The sequence below is a fragment of the Myotis daubentonii genome, chromosome 11, assembly GCF_963259705.1.
Source record: "Myotis daubentonii chromosome 11, mMyoDau2.1, whole genome shotgun sequence".
Taxonomy (NCBI): domain Eukaryota; kingdom Metazoa; phylum Chordata; class Mammalia; order Chiroptera; family Vespertilionidae; genus Myotis; species Myotis daubentonii.
Window position 1 is genome coordinate 39,976,326 of NC_081850.1, and position 22,083 is coordinate 39,998,408.

General features: G+C 42.4%; 1 long non-coding RNA gene across 1 annotated transcript in view; it reads right to left on the reverse strand.

Annotated features, from left to right (window-relative positions):
- Nucleotides 1-245: 245 nt before the first annotated feature.
- LOC132211994 (uncharacterized) overlaps nucleotides 246-22,083 on the reverse strand; it is a 40,551-nt gene continuing 18,713 nt past the window's right edge. Inside the window, exons 2-3 of the long non-coding RNA XR_009447622.1 lie at nucleotides 2,017-2,108; nucleotides 246-368 (exon numbers count right to left, since the gene is read on the reverse strand). This is a non-coding gene — a long non-coding RNA (uncharacterized LOC132211994). The remainder of the gene's footprint in view (nucleotides 369-2,016; nucleotides 2,109-22,083) is intronic.

A 22,083-nucleotide genomic window follows, 5' to 3' on the forward strand; every position in this document is an offset into this window, starting at 1 on the left:
GCCTCACAGCAGGGCAGAAGTAGTTTTTTAAAGACATATGATTCTCTATGGCAGATAGCACGAGCTTCCTCACAATTCCCAAGGCCCTGAATTGTGATTCTCCCAATGGGGCTTGCTACAAAATCCATCCAGCATCTTCTCCCGCCATTCATACTTCTAACACCAGGGGCAGTATCCTATGGCCCAAATGACAGGGCTACTCATGCCTCAGCCCGGACCTCTGTGGAGTGCTTACCTGTACACGGCCCCACACAAACCTGGCAGTCCTTCATGTCCCTGAGTATATGATCTGAAGCAGCCAGAAAACATCCATACTCCTTCACGCTTTTATCTATTTTTATAAACATGACAGTGACGATGGCTGAAAGCTGGAGGACCAAGCAGAAGTATTTCTGTTTACATTGAAGTAGGGACCCAGCCAGAGTAAGCAAAATCTGGAACACAACCCCCCAAGTCTTTACTTCTGGAGGCATGCAAAAATCAAACTTTCTAGTTGATCAGCCAGGCATGAGAATCCTACCTTGACAAGAAAAACAGTGCATCCTGTTGTCCTCGTGTCTTGATCGTAAATGGGCTTTCGTCAGATATTAATACATTGCAATTCTTTAAACACAGGAAGTGGCTAGGGCAAATTATTTTCTCAATAGCTCAGAATGGTACAATGCTTCCCCACCACACACACACACACACACACACACACACACACACACACACACACACACACAATATCTGAGAATATATCTGGCTGTTATGTGTAGTTTCCATTGACTCAAGTCTACCAGAAGGGGCCAAGCAGTAAGATAATATCCTAATTGTTCTACTATAAATAAAAACCCAGTACTAATTCATGATTATCTTAAGAAAATCCACATTGGAAAACGTTCAGAAAAGTGCAAGTTTGGCTAGTGCCTCTCCGAAAGATGACATTAACAAGTATGGGTAAGGTGGCTAAATATCCAGCTGATTTTTTAACCTATTAAAAGGTTTGACAGGCCATCCCTCAGTTTCCAGACAGTAGGTATTCTACAACTGTTGTGACCAGCCAAAGCTCAAGAATTCTGTACTTGGGGTTACAATTTTTAATAACTCACTTTGTATGTATTTCACAGTAAAACTATAAATTTCATAAATGAAATATTTCCCCATCCTCTAGCTTTGAAGAGATTGCTTTAAATGAGAAAATTAAGACAGAGGGCCTTTCATTTTTCTTACCATTATTCATTTTTAATCTTTGAATATTTTTTCTACATGTGTGGGATATATGAATGTTGTGAGAGCTTTAATTTGCCCGAGCCCTTTAGCAAAGACAGAGCAAGCCAAATTCCAGCATATGTAATAGTTATAATTGCCTCAGATAATTTTTTAACATTTGCTTTTATTTTTTATCTGTTCTATTTTCAAAGAAGTCACATCCTTTGTAAAGAGCATGAATAAAATCTAAAATGTGGCATACTTCCATCTCTGTCAATATTTTTCACTTTATTAAAACGTAGAACATAGATTTCACATAGAATAAACTAAACCTGTGTCTACTATTAACATTTAATCGTGTGGTTTTCTTTTCATTAAAAAAAACTAATTTTTTTCATAATGTGTTGTATCTTACAAAGTTTTCAACAACATTTTAAAGAGAATTTTCCTTTAAGCACAGTCTTTTTTCTTCTTAATTACGCAATAAATGAAACTATGCAAAAGGAGCTGTTGGTTTAAAAATACATGGCAACATAAATGGGCTTTGGTTTTCCCTTGCTTTGAGGAAATTCAATATCGTGTTTTAGCAAAGTTGGCAGGGGTGCCAATAGAGAGAAAAGAAGGCTCCCTTTGCCCCAGTTTCAAGTGTTTGAAACTGAGCTTGCATTCTAGGCCATCTTCTATGTGTGGCGGTTAGGCCCTTGACTTAGAATATTTTACATAGATATAGAGTGCCTTTTCAAAAAATTGTCTTTTAATTTCTTTTTAAAAGGAGTGTTTCATAATATGTATGGGAAATAAAAATAAAATGGAAGCAACTCATACCACAATGTGACGTCGGGCTGCTTGTGCCAAATTCTTCATGTCCCCACACACAGTAGTCCTCAGCAGTTGGCTGTCAGGTGATCATTTCAGACCTGTCATTGGCAACGGCATCGTGAAAGGAAAATACAAACTGAGTATCGTCATTTTGCTGCATTCTCCATTAATAAATGGCATGCCAATTGCCTCTCCAAAGCTAGTTCATTGTCAAATAACTCATCATCTGTGACTTTATACCAATACAAGTCTATACAGCACAAAAGAGCTAGGAAATCATGATGATTCAAAAGAGCAAATAGTTTACATTTTTTGTATAGATAATTTTTATTATAAACAGTAAAATGTATGTTATGTCTCAATTACAAACCTTCCATGTTGAAAGGGCATCTAACATGAATTGCTTTAATATTAATTATGAAGCTTTAATAATAATTATTTAACATTAATTATTAAGACCCTCACAGTGGAAACAATCCAATACCAACAAATTCTAGTGATCAAAAACATTCTCTTTTAAAAAAATTTTTATTGATCGATTTTTAGAGAGAGGAAAGCAGAGAGAGAAAGAGAGAGAGAGAGAGGTCAATGTGCCCTGCCTGGGGACTGAACTCACAATCTTGGTGTACCAGATCAACACTAACCAACTGAGCTACCTAGCCAGGGCGATATTCTCTATTTTTTTTTAAATCTTCACCTGAGGATATGTTCTTATTGACCTGAGAGAGAGAGAAACAGAGAAACATTGAGCGGTTGCCTCCTGCATGTGCCCCAAGGGGGTACGGAACCGAAACCTAGGTATGTGCCCTGACTGGGAATTGAACCTGCAACCTTTTGGTGTATTAATGATGCTCCAACCCACTAGCCACCAGCTAGGGCTTCTGTTTATTACTTTAAATGGCAATAACATAAAATAAATACTATACAGTATGGACGACAAATAGGGCAACATTTCTACAAAAAAGGGGGGGGGTGGCTTGAAGAGCATGGCACTGTACATGCTTGCATGACCAGTTTCACTGAGCATGCTCAGGGGTAAAATTTCAGCACCAATTGTTTTGATCTTCTTAATCTTTAGAAATTAAACACAACTTTTAACATAGAACACTTGAACAGTAAGGAGTATAGCAATACTGTTATATAAATTGAAGGTGGGTGGTTTCGTCCTGAGCTGACCACCCTGACATCAATCCACGGCACCTAAAAGTAACTGTCGTCACATCTGGGACAAGACATGTATTATTCTCAGCAGCAGGAAATCATGAAACAATCCCGTTATCTTCCATAGCCTTTTGCACGCACTCGGCAAGGGAAAAGTGGCAGGAAGTGAGAATGCAGCCAGCCCAGACTGGGCATCCTGATGTCGGCTCATTTCCCCTGCACATCCTCACGAACAGAGGCTGATACCAAGAACATCTGCCCACCTTTATTCATCTCTTCCAGGAAACGAGACGGCAATGCCTGTAGTAGTCTAAGAAATGACACATGCTATGTCCCTAGTTCCCCACCCCCACCCCAAATTTCCAGCAGGAGAGAACTCATTCTGGAAAGCCACACCATCGCCACATAAACTTTAACAAATAAATCAAAACATGGTGTCCACCAGGTTGACCTCCAACCCACTTCAGAAGTTCCCTAAGCCTGCTATTGAAGACCGGTGTATTCACCTTAGGGTCTTTTCTTCCAACTGACCACTCTCCCTGTGAATACTTTCAGCAGAGCCTCTGTGACAATGTTCCCAAAGCATCTTCCAAGTCCTCAACTCCTATGAACTTTGCCACCAAATGAGTGAAGAACAGGCAAGAGGGAAGAGAAACTTGCTGACCGCTCTTTAGAGTCAGCAACACTGGGAAAGGGAAATACACCACATGAAAACCTGAATGACCTTGAATAAAATGAACTATTTGGAACCCTGCCCGGATGGGGTGAAGATTCCCAACATATTAGACAAGATAATAACTCACCATGTTTAATTACACAGCTTTGTTTTTTTTTTAAATATGTTTTATTGATTTTTTACAGAAAGGAAGGGAGAGAGATAGAGAGTTAGAAACATCGATGAGAGAGAAACATCGATCAGCTGCCTCCTGCACATCTCCTACTGGGGATGTGCCCTTGACCTGAATCGAACCTGGGACCTTTCAGTCCGCAGGCCGACGCTCTATCCACTGAACCAAACCGGTTTCGGCCACAGCTTTGTTCTTTTTTTTTTTTTTTTTAAATGTTTTCTATTGATTTTTTAGACCCCCTGATCTTTTCCTCCCTAAAGATAGCATCTAGGCTTCAGCTGTATTTCAGCTCCAGGCCAAGAAAATCAGCAAAATCAGACAAGTGACACTGGCTGCCTCAGGACAAGCTGCATTGACTGATGGCCTCCTGCCCTGGCACCAATCCGTGGGGCCAGACCCTGAAAGAGCACCTGGAAAGCTGGTGCATATTCCATTGAGACCCTCCCGGCGACTTCCACTAAGATTTCCACCTGCAAGAGAGACATAAGCACACTCAGGGTTAAGGGCCCGCAGGCCTCTCCCGCAGGGGTGCTCACCAGCACCATTTCCTTCCCCTTCTCCCCTCTAAGGAGTCGCCCGCTGCGCACTGCTTCACCTGCCCAGCAGCAGCCGGAACTGTTTTTGTACAGAATGAAGGTGTTACTGGTACTTTAGGACTAAGAGTTAAAACTGTGAACTACTTAAAGATTTCGTGCATACGCACCATCAACTTGTGGCTCCACTGTATAGGATGATGGAAAGAAATGGAAGGAGATTGGAGCAAAATTTTGCTTGAGTGAACAGAAACTTTTCATAAGAAGTAGATGAATTTTAGGCACGCAGTATGATGACACATGGCGAATTTTATTTTAAGAGTGCCATTTTTTTTTAAAGGACCAATATCTACAGGTGAAACATTCCTTATTTAAAATGTGTCTATTTTACTCTAGGGTTTAGTAGTCGTTGGCTCTCACAACTGATCACCTGGTTATTATAAATAAACATCTTATGTATAAATAGACTTCTATCCATAGCCAGCCTATAAAACAGCACAGAAATGAGGGAGAGGTGGGAGTAGGTGGAGATGGGCAAAGGAGGGGGGGAGAGATGGGGACACTTGCAATAATGTCAACAATAAAAAATGTTTAATAATAAATAAATCAATAAAATAAAGCTAATTCTAACTTAAAAAACAACAAACAGCTCAGAAATGAAATCTGCCTGCGTAGAAAATTTTAAAAATCATTAATAGTGGATATTCTGCACATCAAGTACCATTCAAGACCTGACTCCAGTGGCATGATACTCGGAGCCTTCCAGTATCAATCAGGTGTGTGTTATGGAATGATTTAGTTGAATTTCCAAAGCAATCAGAAACCATTCCCCATCCCTTTCTGGAAATGCTCCACTCTGCCAGTAGAGGGCACCATGTGCACACTGGGCAGAGAGAGCCAGAGGTTTATTGTTAAGTAGCCTGCCTCTCGCTCTAGGTTTCTTAGCCCATGGGAGTGGGAGTGGGAGTGGGAGTGGAGAGCAGAGCTGGAGGTTAGTTGCCACAGTACTTCTGTGGAACGTCAAGGTTTTTTGTGATGCCCCTTATGTCAGCGCCCAGAAGAGCCTGAGTTCAGCCTCAGCCCAGTTGGGAACACAGAGTGTATTGTGATGGAAGGATTGTTTTTGGAGGCAAAATGGACAGAGTGAAAGTTGAAGAGAGTCTTTTGTGTTTGAGGCAGCCGATGTAACAAAAGTCAAACCAAGCCTGGGGGTCAGGAGACAATAGCGAGAGCTAAAAACGTATTAATACCTTTCCTCCCACCTTCTGAGCTCTTCTAGGCTGGGCTAATCGTCAAATCAACAGAGGCAGATTAACAGAGAAATCAAAGTTTTAATACATGCGCATGGGGAATTCTCATAGGCATGAAGATTCCAAAGACAGTGAAGCAACAGCGGGTATATAAGACATTTTTGGGCAAAGGAGTGAGGGGGAGAGGGGCTGGGGGGTTACGATTTCAGAAGTGAGAATGGGGGATTAACAAATAACTGAGGGAGAGGGGGATGTATGAGGCAGAAAATTCTTGCTAGGCAACTCAGGAACAATGGGACAGGGGCTATCTAACTAACAGGCTTGGAGTCTTGCCTGAAGTCCTCTGTTTACCAAACTTAATTTAAATTTGGCTAAGCCAACAATCCTAAAATCTTTCTGAAGCAGGTTCTCTCTCTCTGAATCTGTTGGGCAGGAAAGGCAGGAGGGTCAAAGGTCCTTTCTGAGTCTTTTGTATTTTCTAAACAGCTTAAAATCAATATGCTAAAGAGCAGCTGCAGGGTGGCCACAGCTCGGTTCCCTTCACCTGGTTCTGTTCTCAGCTGTACCTATTCCTGAGTAACTTCGTACAAACTAACAGGGGGAACCAAGTTCCATATACATTTCCAAGCTTTGCTTTGGCTTTTGTTATGCATGTTCAATTTAAGAATGATTCCTATTTCTTTCACTTTGCTGCGTAATTATGAAAAATTATACTTTATCATTTAATATTCATTAAGTATTTGGTTGGAAGAATACATTCATACTTTTTATTTATTTATCTTTAAATATATCTTTATTTATTTCAGAGAGGAAGGGAGAGGTAGATAGAAACATCAATGATGAGAGAGAATTATTGATCGGCTGCCTCCTGCACGCTCCCCACTGGGGTTTGAGCCCGCATCCCAGGCATGTGCCCTGACCAGGAATTGAACCATTAACTCCTTGTTCATAGGTCAACCCTCAACCACTGAGCCACACAGCCGAGCTACATTTATACTTTTTACACACAGTATGTGTAAAGATTTAAGTCATTAGTATTTAACAATGCAATGTTAACATAATTCAGATGTATCCAATTTTAGTCTAGCAAATTACAGCAATGACTAAGCTTATTGTAGAAATTTGCAAAATTTTGCACATTTGATTTAATATTTCTTTCAGTTTTTTTTGTGTTTTTTTTTTTAAAGCGGGTCTATAATGTCTCATGTTAAAAATGCCAACCTTACCAGAGGCAGAATTTTAAATGGGGGGTGCAGAGAAATCTACATTGCTGAATTTTTCAAAATACCAGGGAAAATATATGTGAATGGGCAGATACATACTAAAGGGCCCATTTTTTAATAACATTATCTTATAAATGATGGCTGCAGTTGAAGTAGCTCTCTCTAGCTCCTAAGCCTAAGCTGAAAGCAACAGGACCATCTCATGTCCAGGTTCATTACACTGTCATGTCTCTAAAGAACACAAATCCTGCTCCAAAAAGCAGCAAAGAGTTACAAGGATCTTAACTCTAAATCTACTGAGGAGGCAGCAAAAAAGGAATTGCACCGCATGACAGCGCAAACCTTCATAAGCATCTTCCTTAGTGAACATCCACCTTTCCTTTCCTTTTCTCCAAGGTCAGCTGCTCCTCAACAGTCATTTCCTTAAAGCATTCATCATTCCAGCCTTCCTTCTCATTTCTCCTCATATTCTTGCCTCGGGTAGTTCCTTAAGGACACTGAAATGTGCTAATAGGTCACTGGTGGGAATGTCAATTGGCCTCAACTTGCTGGAAGGCAATTTAGCAGTGGATGTCAAAGCTTCAAAACTAGAGACTAGTCATGACTTGGACACAACAATTTGCTTTGAAGAACCTGATTATGAAAATAATCAGAGTTAGGCAAAAAGGAAGTTTCTCATCCCATTACTGAAAATAAAAAAAATGCTGAAGAGCACGTAAATATTCAACAAGAGGGCTATAAACAAGAGTGTGGTGTAAGACTAGAATGGAATACTATGCAGCTGCTTAAAATAATGTTAAGTAAGATTTAACAATATATAAAAATGTTTATGATATATTTTAAGAAAAATGCAGTAGAATTCATATACATTTGTTTTAAAATGCTGTAAAGAGCCCAGCCGGTGTGGATCAGTGGTTAGACCGTCAACCCAAGCACCAAGGGGTCACCGGTTCAGTTCCCAGTAAGAGCACATGCTTGGGTTGCAGACTCAATCCCCGGTGAGGGGCATGCAGGAGGCAGCCAATCGATGTTCTCTCTCATCAATGTTTCTATCTCTCTCTTCCTTTCCCTTCTCTCTCTTTAAAAAAAAAAAATCTGTAAAGACTATATAAAAAAAACTTCTTGATGATTTCACCAGAATGGTAGTCTAATTGAATGGAGTTTATTTTCTTCTCTGTATTTTTCTGCACTTTCTAAATTTTCTACAATAAGCATGTAGTACTTTTGTAAATTGAAAAAAATATATATATATTTATTTATTTATTTTTGAAGCCAGGCATTTCTCAGGACACTGTCCTAATGTGATAATGACAAGTATTTAGAAGAAAGTTTGCTGCATAATGAAATTATTTTAGGAGAAAAATTGCAACAGCATTGCACTTGTGCTCAGATCACACTTGCTGCTGCAGATGTGAGCAAGCCATTTGTCATCCTTGGCTCTGGGGCTCAGTAGAGTCTCCTTTCCTTCAGCAGCTTGCAATCCAAGGAGGAGCTCCTCAGTGGGCTGGCCCGGAGCCACCCTGCTGTCTAAAACCCTGTTAGAGGAGCAGAAAGGGCAATTCCTCACTGACAGGCAGATGGTGAAACATCCTCTTGGCTCTTGTAAATCAAACCATATTGGTGCAGACACAACTGAAAAAAAGGCAAGCGAGTTCTGCAAAGTCAGGCAAAATGAGTCCTCTTTCACGGGAGTGTTTGCCCTGCCAGCTGGCATTTCCTGCAATGCCCTCCGCCTGTCTCAAGGGCAGATACTGGCCAAAAGAGAAGAGGCCGTAAACTGGAGACCCGGAGATGGGCTTTGAGCCCTGTGCATACGGTGTCTGGAAGCAAAGAATTCCATGTGACAGAAAAGCGGAAAGAGATCTGGCTTATGAGTTAGCAGCCATGGGTGCTAGTTATGTCTCTCCCATCTTTGAATTTCAGTTCCTTCTTCTGTAAAATAGCAGGTGGGAGGTAGATAGATTCAATGAGCTATAACGTTGCTTCTAGCTTCCAAAACCTTTATGATGATGTATAATGAAGTCATACAATATACATTTCATTAAAAAAATTTATTCAATTCCGATTGTACCTGGCAAGCAGGAGCCAAGGTAAAAAAAAAAAAAAAAAACACCACTTACCCACCCATAGGATTCACAGCCCAAAGCATTACTAGAGGCCTGGTGCATGACATTTATGCACTGTGGGGGCCCCTCAGCCCGGCCTGTGCCCTCTCACAGTCAGGGACCCCTCGGGGGATGTCCACCTGCCGGCTTAGGCCCGGGGTAGTGGGCCTAAGCTGGCAGGTGGACATCCCCCAAGCAGTCCTTAGCGCTGCTGCCACCACCACTGCGCTCGTCAGCCATGAGCCTGGCTTCTGGCTGAGTGGCGCTCCCCCTGTGGGAGTGCACTGACCACCAGGGGGCAGCTCCTGCATTGAGCGTCTGCCCTCTAGTGGTCAGTGCGCATCATAGCGACCAGTCGTTCTGCCATTGGGTCGATTTGCATTTTAGCCTTTTATTATATAGGATTTTATTCATTATTCCATTTATTTAAGAGAATGTTTCTCACCAAGATTGAGTTTTCTTCTGTTGCCAACTGGATGACCTCAGAAAAAAGTACTTAAATTCTCTCAGCTTCAGTTTCCTCATCTATAAAATGGGACTCAAAATAATTGCCCCTACTTCCTGGAGCAATTACAAGGAATAAATGACGGAAACATGCCAAGTAAGTTCTCAGTAACTCATTGTTACTTGTTTTTACTATAGAAAACATTAAAATAGTCTTAATATCAGTTTAAACAAAGCTCAAAATCTTAGAATTTTAGATTAAAGAGGACCTTACAGATAATTTTGTTTCCATCCTCTCATTTAACATAAGGAAACTCTGACTCAAAGAGGCTGAATAGGGCCCTGGTACTGCCTACGAGCTATTTTATTCTCTTTATACATCCTAGAAATTAATTAGAAAATATAATGTACATTCCTGAGAAACTAAAATATAACCTTCCTAATTCATGTAGAAATTATTTCTATGGTTTCTATTATTTGGAATCTTCTATTTGCTGCTTTCTGAAATTTGACTGCTACTTCAGAAAGTCTTTTCAAAAAGAATCTGACATTTGGCAAAATAGCCTGCTTGATCTTGCCCCAGCTCCTTCACAAAATCCATGATGACTGCTCCAAGTAGACTTCAAATCGCCTTCACTGTGTGTACTAGTATGCCATGCAGCCTGCTTTCTCTCCTAGTTTTTCTAGCCTCTCTGGCTAGTTAGAAAAAATAATTTCAAGTTGAGGCAAGCCAAATGTGTTTCGTTGACTCCTATCAGACAAAATGCCTTCCCTGGATATGCAACAGTGTCTTCAGAGCAATAAGATCAAAAGAAAGGGAACTCGTAGAGGATGAAGAGTAACCAAGCAACCCTGGCCTGTGTGGCTCACTTGGTTGAGCACTGTCCCATGCACAGAAAGGTCGCTGGTCTGATCCCTGGTCAGGCCGCATGTGTGAGGCAACCGATGGATATTTCTCTCTCCCCCGCCCCCTCTCTAAATCAATAAAAACATAAACATTTTTTAAAAACACTAACCAAACAAACTCACATTTATCCTATGCTTTCCACGTGCCCAGGGACTCACTCAAGCCTCACAACAATCCTATAAATTAAATATTGCTGTCCCCATTATAGGTGAAAAAACTGAGGGTCAGGAGCAACTTGCCTGAAGTCACACAGCCAGGAAATGATGGAGTTGGGATTTGAATCCAGATCAGTATGTTTCCAAACTGTCAATCATCCATGTTCTCTCAGCCATGGTCTTCATGACATTCAATGGATAGCATACCTCCTCAGGCAAAAATAAATGAATAAATAAATAAAGTAAAAATAAATGATTTCTACAAGATGGTGTAGTTGTTTACCAGAGAATCAAACTTCACCATCACTCATCAGAGCTAGGTTCTTGTGATATCCTAGAAAATGAATGCACAGGAGAATGCAATGTGGAAAAAGGCTTTATTTGTGTCAAGTTACAATTCTCGGGATGCAAAGCCCCTGCTCCTTAAGCCAGTCTTGGAAAAGGGGCAGCTGGGGTTCCAGCAGAGCCAAAAGCAAGGCCAGTGTCCAGAGCTTCCGTTCCATGTTGGAGCTGGGTGGGGCTCAGCATCCAAACTAATTAAAGTCCATTAGTCCACTGTGGGGTCCCACGTGGCCCTCAGCCATGTGGACGCAGGAAAGCCCAAGCCCCTGCAACAGGAGTCCCCGGACCCTGATGCTTTGGAGCCAAGAGCACGCTTCTTTGTCTGGAAGTTTAAACATTCAGGCTTTGCTGCTTGCAGTGGCCATGACTACTCTGGCCGCTGACTTGCTCCCAGGTGTGACTGACAGGTAAGCACCTTCCCAGGCCACCCAGGCCTTACTGGGCATCTGTCTAAACTGCCTTTGTCCAGTCCCTTCCCCCAGCGATCAGAATGTTAAATGCAGGTTTTGGGCAAAGCTGTATAAATGGCAAACCTATATTATCTAGCCTTCCCTTTCCTCTTTTCCTGTTAAGTAATAACCAGGGTATTACAATGCCATCATTGTCACATGTTTTGGGAAAAGAAATCCATTAATGCAATTCACTGAAAGTGTGTTGGATGTCTAGAAGTTGCTATCAAGGTATTGCATTTCAATCATGAAGACTCATCCCAAATACAGTACGTGATACTGCAGTCCATCCTAACAAGATTTTCCTGTTTTGTGTATTATGATTCTTGTATCCTAAGAAAAGAGAGAGAAACTTAATGGATTAAGACAAAGAAAATTCATATTTTGATGATTTGTAGAGTACATCTTTAAGGCCTTTCCGCCCACTGCCCCAACATACATTTTATTATAAAAAAACTTTTACCTAAAGCCAATCTCCTTATAATTGATCCAGTCATTTTTGGGGCCTTTTTGAAGGTTCTTGGTCTTCACCTCCCTCCTCTGGCTTTTTTTCAAAGCGTTTTTCCAGTCCACTTACAGTTTAGCACAGATGTAGATGCTGGCCTGCTCCCAAAATCTTGTTGCTAAATCATGACTCCTCTACTCCTCCTGGACTGAGTAATGCCAAAGTGGAAAATGACTTCAACCCTCAGCAGAATCTGTGCTGCTGCCAGTCCAAGTTAAGCCCAGAGGAATCCATTCTATTTGCAGAACTTCTTTTTCATTTTCAGTTCATGCCACAGAGGTAGAATACATCACATTTTGACGACGTATAGCGTCCATCTGAAGGCCTCTCTCTCACCTACTGCCCAAACATTGTTATTTGTCGATTCCCCTGACTGGAGGAGCAGCAGAAAGAACAAAGTCTTCAGAAAATCTGAAGCAAGCAGACCCACAGGAACGCAACGAGAAAATAAAATGGTTCTTTAAGAAAATAACTGCAAGTCATGTAAAACGTGAAGCAGTGGTTCTCAACCTTCTGCCCCTTTCAATACAGTTCCTCATGTTGTGCCCCAACCATAAACTTATTTTCGTTGCTACTTCATCACTGTAATGTTGCCACTGTTATGAATCGTAATGTAAATATCTGAGAGGCAGGATGGTCTTAGGTGACCCCTGTGAAAGGGTCGTTCGACCGCCAGAGGGTTCGCGACCCACAGGTTGAGAACCGCTGATGTGACCTGGAAGATCAGTACAATGTAACTCTGGGTTAGTCGCTGTTCTGATGTCAGCTGAATCATTTTCCCATCACTGATAAATACAGGAAACTGTACTGTGCTGATGAAGAGCAGATGAGCAAGGGAAGGGCTGTCAGTAACTCAGTCCTTTCTTACGGCATCACTATTCCAGAAAACCCAGGCTCAGCCACCTGTATCATGCAACGAACAGCAGGGACACAAAGGAACCAAAAAATATTGCTACCACCTTCAATTCCAGAAACATCTGGAGGACGTCCACCGCGGAAAGGCCGGGCGAGGTGCAGCGACAGCACTACGGATCCAGCAGAGGCACCAAGTAGCCTCCTGATGGCAAATGCGTGGCATCAAGGAGCCTGTCTCTTCAGGGTCCTCTTTCTTACTTGCTTCAATATATTTAGACACGAGCTCCCCCCACCCCCCCCAAAAAAGGGCTTGTGGACCTCATTCATTTAATTATTCACCAAATATTTGCTGAGCTTCTACGAGGAACAGGCACTGGAATCGATATTGAATAAGAAAGACGAGATCCCTGCTCATCTGAAGAGTTCATTCCAGAGTGTCCCCAACAGGCATAATTTTAAGCATGCGATCTATTTCGCCAGTGAAGAAAATACTCAGCCCTCGCAAATGGTATTTCAAAGCAAATGTATATCACTGCCAACACCAAGATTTTTCTCTTCCAAGGGATCCCCTTTTTTTTTTTTTAGCCACAAAATGTATTGTTTTGGATGGTAGTAAAAACAAGCAATGAGCCCTAGCTGGTTTGGCTTAGTGGCTAGAGCGTCGGCCTGCAGACTGAAGGGTCCCAGGTTTGATTCATGTCAAGGGCACATGCCTGGGTGGCAGGCTCAATCCCCAACAGAGGGTGTGGAGGAGACAGCCAATCAATGATTCTCCCTCATCATTGTTGTTTCTACCTCTCTCTCCCTATCCCTTTCTCTCTGAAATCAACAAAAACATATATTTTTTTTAAAGGCAATGAAAACTTGGAGTTTTTAGAAGGATCATGTATTGCTCTCAGCTGTGCTAAGCTTGCCCTGCCCTAAAAATCCGAATAGAGTGAAAACATAAGAACTCAGAGGGGACACACATTCACTAGTGGGGCACATTGGTCTTTGACTTACATGCCTCTCAAAAAATAACTTGTTTGTTTCTGCTAACATTTGATGAATTTTGAGAAATAAACCTGAAGAATTAAATGAAATGAATAGTCTTAACAGGAAACCTAAGCAAATGGAACAGAAAATAAAATGTAACTCAAGGGGAACGGAATTTGCCCTCCCAAAACAGGCCTCTTTGGCACAAGGATTATCTTGGTCTGATTCTGCTTCAGAAGTTGCAGACACAGGAGAAGTCTGAAAACAGAGAAAACGCTCCTTTTTTGAGGGAGTTTACAGGGGAACTCTCCATATGCAAAGGTGTCTCCCTCTCGAGCAGGTTTTCCCCCAGAAACCATCACTTTGGAGAAGGTCAGACTAAATCTGCGTCACAACCTTACCCTTCTTTACCCTGCTTTTCCTGATAACCTCCCATAACTGCACCCACCCCATTATGTTTCCTTCCTTCCTTCTTTCTTTCTTTCTTTCTTTCTTTCTTTCTTTCTTTCTTTCTTTCTTTCTTTCTTTCTTTCTTTCTTTCTCTTTGTTTTTGTTTTTGTCATTAGCTAAAGATGGTATTTAAGGTGATAGCTGAGCCATTTCAGGGAGTTCTTGGTTTTCCTGTGTGTCTACGCCATGTATATAGGAGGTATACATGCTATTCAACTTCTGGGTTGTTGTTTTTCCTTGTTAGTCTGTTTTTTATTACAGGTGGGTGTAGGGGAAGAAAAGTAATTTTACTTTTTCCATTCTAGGTTCTTAGCTGAAGCCCCCATCTTAAGTACCATCTTTAAGCTAATGACAAAAAAAAAGATGGGGTGGGGGCAGTTATGGAAGGTTACCAGGAAAAGCATGGCAAACAAGGGGAAGGTGGCCATTCCAACTTAAATCAGACTTTCTCCAATGATAGAGTTTCAGGAGATTTAGTCTCATCCTTCTCTCCCTGCTAGAGAGATGCCCTTAAAAATGGAAATTTCCGGTTCATTTACATAATGGAATACTACATTGCTGTAAAAAAGAAGCAATTCTTACCATTTGCAACAGCATGGATGGAAATGGAGAGCATTATGCTAAGGGAAATAAGCCAGTCAGAGAAAGATAAATATCACATGATCTCACTCATTTGTGGAATATAATGAACAACATGAACTGATGAACAAAAATAGAACCAGAGACATATAAGCATCAAACACTGTCCAGCCTATGAGGGAAGGCAGCAGGTGAGGGAGTAAGAGATCAACCAAAGGACTTGTATGCATGCATATGAGCATAACTAATGGACACAGACGGGGTGGGGGGGATGGATCGGGGCAGGGGAGGTGAGGGCATGTGCTGGGGGGTGGGGTGGCCAGGGAGAGGTCAATGGGGGGTAGGGGAGGGGTGGAAATAAGACTTATGTAATACTTTAAACAATGAAGAATTTTTAAAAAAAATTTTAAATGGAGATTTCCCTTATAGATGTAAATGCCTCTTAAAAAATAGTAACTTCTCTTTTCAGAGTTTTTCCTGTGTCTGCTGTTTCTTAAAAATAAGCAGCTCAAGATAATCCTTATTCCAAAGGCATATTTTGGGGTGACAAATTCTGCTTCAGGAGTCTCAGCCAAAAGCACAGAAGAGCAGAGGGAAAATTATTTTTCCTCCTCTACTTAACTATCTTACAAGGGATGTTGGACTAAAGTACCCTTTTTACAGGCGAGGCAATGGAGACTTCTGAGAGGATAAGTGACTGGCTTTACAACACAGACTTAGAGCAAAGAAAGGAGGTCACTGGGTTGGAGGGAACTCGGTAAGTAACAATGGTGACCACCAGATTCCAGTCCCTCCCCCATCAGGAAAGGCTCACTTCCTCCTCATGGGGAAATAGCTTTTAAAAACAAATTAGGAAGAGTGGCCAGGAGCCAAGCTTCAGCTGGGAGCAACAGGAAGCAGCAGCAAATAAAGAGTCACTGTGGCCACTTCAAATGGCAAAAGGTGACAAACCGGCATGGCCTGGCAAATAAAGACGTCTATGGCACAAGAGGACACAAATCCGGATCTCAGGCTCTGGGCTGCAATAATGAATAAGAAATGGGGGACTGTTCTCCAAGAACTCTGAGTTTATTAGAGAAAACTGACTAATTATACTACATGAGAAAAGAGCACAGGAGTCAAAATGAGAAACACAGTCAGCCTAGGGGAGTCCGGTGATTAATTCTGTCAAATAGCACAGGCATTGCACAGGAGGGATTGTAGCCTGGGTACCCTATATAATAAAAGCCTAATATGCAAATCGACCGAGCAGTGGAAAGACTGGTCCGCTGTGATGCACACTGACCACCAGGGGACAGATGCTCAGTGCAGGAGCTGCCCCCAGCCTACAGGCACCAGGCCAGCCAAGGTGGGTGCCAGCGGGGGCCCCCTCTCGATCACCCCACCAGTCACCTGCAGAGGGAGGCAACTGGGTGGTGGTGGGGGACAGGGTCAGCAAGTGGGAGGCACCAGGCCGGCCAAGGCAGGTGCCAGTGGGGGTCCCCTCGATCATCCCACCGGTCGCCCCAAAGATTGGCCCTGATCACTGGCCAGGCCTAGGGACCCTACCTGTGCATGAATTTCGTGCACCAGGCCTCTAGTTGAAGTATAAATAGGAGTTTTCCAGGTCGACCAGTGGGTGGAGACCATAGCATTCCAACTTAGAGAGCAGCATGTGCAAACATACTGAACTAAAATCACATATTACGGCTGAAGCTTAAACACCAAGGGGGAAAAACAGCAGGAGATGAGTCTGAAGAAGTAGGCAAGGGTTTTGGACACTACACTGAGGGAGTCAGTGAAGTGTTTTTGTAACTATGCAGAAGCTCCATGTCTTTAACATGACCCTTTCTCCTTTCTGTCTGTCCACTTCCTTTTTTAATCATTAAGCCCTTAGGACATCAGATTCTGGTCAGTATCAAACTGTCTTAAGAACAAAGCCTCAGCCCCCGCCAGGTGGTGCAGTGGGTTGGAACGTCTGTGCACCAAAGGGTCAAGGGTTCATTCAATTCATGCTGGGGGAATATACCTAGATTGCTGGTTCAATCAATATTCATCTCTCTCTCTCTCTCTCTCTCTCTCTCTCTCTCTCAATGTGGGCAGGGGGAGGGGCAAAGGGAGTCAATGAAGTGGTCTTAGCATGTTTGGCTCAGTGGATAGAACAGTGATGACGAACCTTTTGAGCTCGGCGTGTCAGCATTTTGAAAAACCCTAACTTAACTCTGGTGCCGTGTCACATATAGAAATTTTTTGATATTTGCAACCATAGTAAAACAAAGACTTCTATTTTTGATATTTATTTTATATATTTAAGTGCCATTTAACAAAGAAAAATCAACCAAAAAAATGAGTTTGCATGTCACCTCTGACACGCGTATCATAGGTTCGCCATCACTGGGATAGAGTGTCACCCTGTGGACTGAAAGGTCCCGGGTTCGATTCTGGTCAAGGGCATGTGCCCGAATTTCAGACTTGATCCCCAGTAGGGGGCATGCAGGAGTCAGCAGATCAATGATTCCCTCATTAATGTTTCTACCTCTCTCTCCCTTTCTCTTCCTCTCTTAAAAAAGAAAAGAAAAGAAAAGAAAAAGGGTGTCCTCTGATGAGGATTTTTTTAAAAAAGAGCAAAAGATAACATCTTAACTTCAGTTGTGTCTCAGCCCCAGGCCCATGAACAACCTGACCCTTCGAACCATACCCTCAGGAAACCAGGCAGAACAATCCCTTGGTTGACATAGGACCTGATACAACGATCAACGGCTCCCTAGCCTGGACCCAGCCAATCAGTAGAGCCCATGACCCAACTCCTTTAGCCACCACTAGTGATGATTTCCCCCTAAACAACTCATTCCCTAGAAGCCATCAGGAGCCACGTCTGTGAGCAGCAGCTTACCTGTGACTCTGAACTTGGCACCATTTCCCCAAATAAATAAACCCTTACTTTCTTGGCTGCAAACTCCTGTTTAAGTTTGATTGGGCTTTAAAACACACAGGCAGACAAGCCCTGTTAGTCCAGTAATGTTCTGTTTGTTGGTTTGTTGGTTTAACTTCATTTTTTACAATTATTTCAAACTTTCAGAAAAGTTGCAACAATAAAAGGAGTATAAAGAACCCCTGCCTATCATTGACCCACATTCACCTGTTGTTAACATTTTGTCCCCTTTGCTTTATCATTTTATCTCTCTCTGAAGAACAAGGAAGAAAAGCGAAATCTAGGTTTGGGGACATGGTTACTGAGAGGTAAAGGCCCTGCCAAGACAAAGTAATGATAACAGCACAACAGCAATATGAATAATTGACATATTTTATATGCTCATTATATGCTAGGCACCGTCCCAAGTGCTAGATGTATTAACTTACTAAATCTTCACAGCAACCCTATAAGGCTAGTCCTTATTAACTTCATTTTACAGATGAGAAAAAAAAATACCTTGAAAGAAAAGATGATGGAGTCAGTTTCTGAGTAGTAACATAATGCAAAGAAAGCATTCTTTCTAGAAGTGTCCAAGAAAAAGGCAAGAGAAATGTCAGGGCCAGGGGTCAATGGGTTGTCTTAGAAAATTTGGAACATTTTTCCTTCATTCACTTAAGGAAATGGCTTGCCACTCTCCAAACCTCCAACCTTATCTTGAATGCTGAAAATTACATTAATTTTATATGTGTGTAACGCCAGAAATTACATACATATTGCTACTGGAGGAAGTGGGGGGCGGGGGTGGAATTCGTGCGATATCCCTAGAAAAGGAGTTTTCTGAGACTTACACAGGAGGATGAGATAGTGTAGAAAGCTTTATTTCTGTGGAATTATACCCCTGAGTTTCCAAAGTTTTGTTTCCCTAGTCCACCAAGGAAGAAGCTCCATTTTGCCTTTAGCAGGGCTAAAATCAGAGCCAGTGTTCAGAATTTCCATTCCATGTTTGCACACGCCAGTCCAGCATCGGGCTAGCTTAGCTTGTGTTCCCAGCCTCAGTCCATTCGTCTATTGCATGTGAGGTCTGCATGGCTGTGGGCCACGTGGGCAAATGCAGGGAAGTAGGACTAAGAGAGCCCCACGAGCCAAGAGGAACCAAGAGTCCTAAGAGAGAGCATGACTTTGTTTAGGAGGTTATGTAATCCCAAATTGCTGTGCGCTTGCAGTGGCCATGCCCTTTCTGGTGTGGCTGGCAGACAAGCACCTCCCCTGCGTCACCCCCAACTCTACTGGGCACGCATCTATGTCACCTTTGTTGGATCCCTGTGTTCTATGGGGAATTGGCTGGTGGTTCCCTGGGGAGTGCAAAGTCTCAACTTCCTGGTGAAGTTGCCCAAATGACATGCTCCTAATGTCTGGCCTTCCCTTTGCTCCTTCCTATTATTAATAACTAGTTAATTGCAATGATGTCGATATCACATTAATATAGTTTTAGCTCACAGAAAAGAAAGTTAAACCCAAAATATCAAAGAGGAAGAGGTGCTTCCAACCAAAAATTCACTTCAAATTATATAAAGTAAAATTAGGTCCGGAAACAGCAAATCAATTTTATTTTTAATATTCAAAATGGGTTTATATCACGGAGATGGAAATCGGCATCTCCTCGGCGCCCCCTTGTGGCACAGTTTATTGATTCCCAGTTTTATCTGATGGACATAATTTACCTGGAGAACTTTCCAAGGCTGTCTGCAAATGATTAGAACAGGGTAGGAGGAGGTCTGTGTTTTTAAAAAGCTCTCCGAAATGATTCCGGTGACAGCCATTGTAAATATCAACAACATAAATTTTCTTTTTTGTTGTTGTTCCCCTGAAACAACTTCCAAAACAAAATTTTTAGAACCAGGAGGAAATTTAAAGATGATTTTGTCCTGTTTAATTGTAAAACAAAGACCGTGAAAAGGCCAAAACCAAAGATGTGAAATAGCTTGCTCAAGGTCACAGAGAGTGTAAATGGCAAAACCTAACATCTCCCAGCTCTGGATTCAGCGTGATTAATTGGAATAATTCTGTCTAATCCAATCCATCTCCACACATTTATCCCTCAGCTCACCGAGAGTCCTACAGTGTCCCTAAGCTCCACATCACTTCTAAGGAGAGCACAAGAGTTGCCAACACATATTCTTTGGAGAGAGAGAACTCTCCTTTTTAACATTTGGCATATCTTAAAGATTGATTTCAAAAAAGCACCAGGAATTGAGCAGGATGAAATATTCCCTACAGAACAAGCCACTTGAACGGGCAGTCTCTGCACATCACCAGGGTTTGTCTATGTCTGATATTGAAGGTGTGCTAAGCAGGGACCCTCCCCACTAATATCGCCTGTCAATCCACATTAAAGTTTTCCTTCTTTGGATCTTGAAATTTGAAGGTGCAGCTGAAAAATGCAGCTTCCCAGGAAGGAAGGGGAACAAAAAAAACCACCTTCCGGTCTGCCCTTAGGGAAGGACTAGTGAGTTAATCTGCAGAGGCAAAGCGCTGAATGAGGAAGGGAATTGGGGGGCGGGAGGCAGGGGGGCGGGGGGGAAGGGGAGGGGGGACCTGACAAAGTTTGTTTGCCTCACCATGTTGCAAGGTTTGGTTCTGTTCATCCCCAACATAATTCCATTTCTGGGTCTGTTCACTCTGATCTCTCTCAGTGCCCATAGCCACTTTGAAAAGTTCTGGGCTTGTCTAAAACCTGGCTTTTTTCAAACGTCAGACTAGCAGCCTGGACATCCCCTGGGAGCTAAAATGCAGAATCTTCGGTCACACCCCAAACCTCCTGAAGCAGAATTGACATTTTAACAAGATCCCCAAGTGATTCATATGCACATTAAGGTGTGAGAACTATTGCTCTAAAAAATAAATTGCACCAGAGCTGGTTTTTTTTTTTTTTTTTGCGGGGGGAGGGGGGGAGTGGAGTGGAGAGAAGGCAGAACTGAGCACAGAGTCAGCAGAGGCAGCTGCTCTCATATACTACCCAGAGTCTTTCTCACACACCGCTATTTTCTGCTATTGAGCACTGTCAGCAAAAAATAAATAAAATAAAAACAATAATAAAATAAATGGGGGGGGGGCAGAGGGGGGATAGGCAGGGAGACAAAAAAAAATTTGCAGAATCCTGCGGCTGTGAGAGAAACAAAAGGTTACTGAGGCCAGCTCAGACTTTTCTCCACTGCATTGCAAGCTAGGGTTTTATGGAAAGTTTCCATGGTTACAAGAAGCTTAATTATGTTTTGCTAACATTGTTGAGTATATAAATATTTTAAGCTTGAGGACTAACTCAGAGCCCAGTTTCTTTCTCTCTTCCTTCACACTGCATTCCTAACTTCACCTGTGGTGGGCATTGGTTTCTAAATGCGATCAAAGAGAACTATTTCAAGCATTGTCCGTCGAAGGAGAAAACGGTAAGATGAAAACGAAGTAGAAAACGTGAGACAGCGCTGCCTGTAATGAAATATGCGGGCTGCTGCAAATTACTCGGTTTTCTTTATCACTGTATCAGTAATATGAAGACACTACTGTCTGCTCTGTCTCCCCAGATTAGCAAAGAAGCAAAAGAATGGCTATTTCCAGTCTCTGGACCCAAACAGAATTGTAGGAGCCACCCTAGACCAGTGGTTGGCAAACTCATTAGTCAACAGAGCCAAATATCAACAGTACAACGACTGAAATTTCTTTTGAGAGCCAAATTTTTAAAACTTAAACTATATAGGTGGGTACATTGTTATTAACTTAATTAGGGTCCTCCTAAGGCTTAGGAAGAGCCACACTCAAGGGGCCAAAGAGCTGCATGTGGCTCGCGAGCCGCAGTTTGCTGACCACGGCTTACTTCCAGGCTTATCTCAGAACCTTCCCTTTCTTTTATCCTCACGGCCACAAGTCTGGACCAAACCGCCTTAACCAGTGACCCCCTGGCTATCTCTTACCCTTCGAATCATCATATCCCCTGAAACTAGAGGGTGTTTTGTTTAAAGGCACATTTTGAGCCCTGGCTCAGTTGATTGAGCCTCATCCCAGGACTCAGGTTCAATTCCTGGTTTATGGGCTCGATCCCTGGTTGCGGGGGGGGGGGGGGGTGGGGGGGGTGGGGGGGGCGGGGGACGAGAGGGGGCAGCATTCGGGAGGCAGCTGATTGATGTTTCTCTCTTTTAAATCAATAAAAACATATATATTTTTTAAAGGCACAATTTCAATCACAAAATTCCCCTACCTAGAACTCTTCAATGACTGTCAAGGGCCATTAGGGGAAAGTTTCAAATACATGACTCATTCTGCCTTCAGATCTGGCCCTTGCCACCTTCTCTACGACCTCGTTGAGGCAGGCGAGTAAGAAGCTGGGGAAATTCCTTGGCAAGTGGCA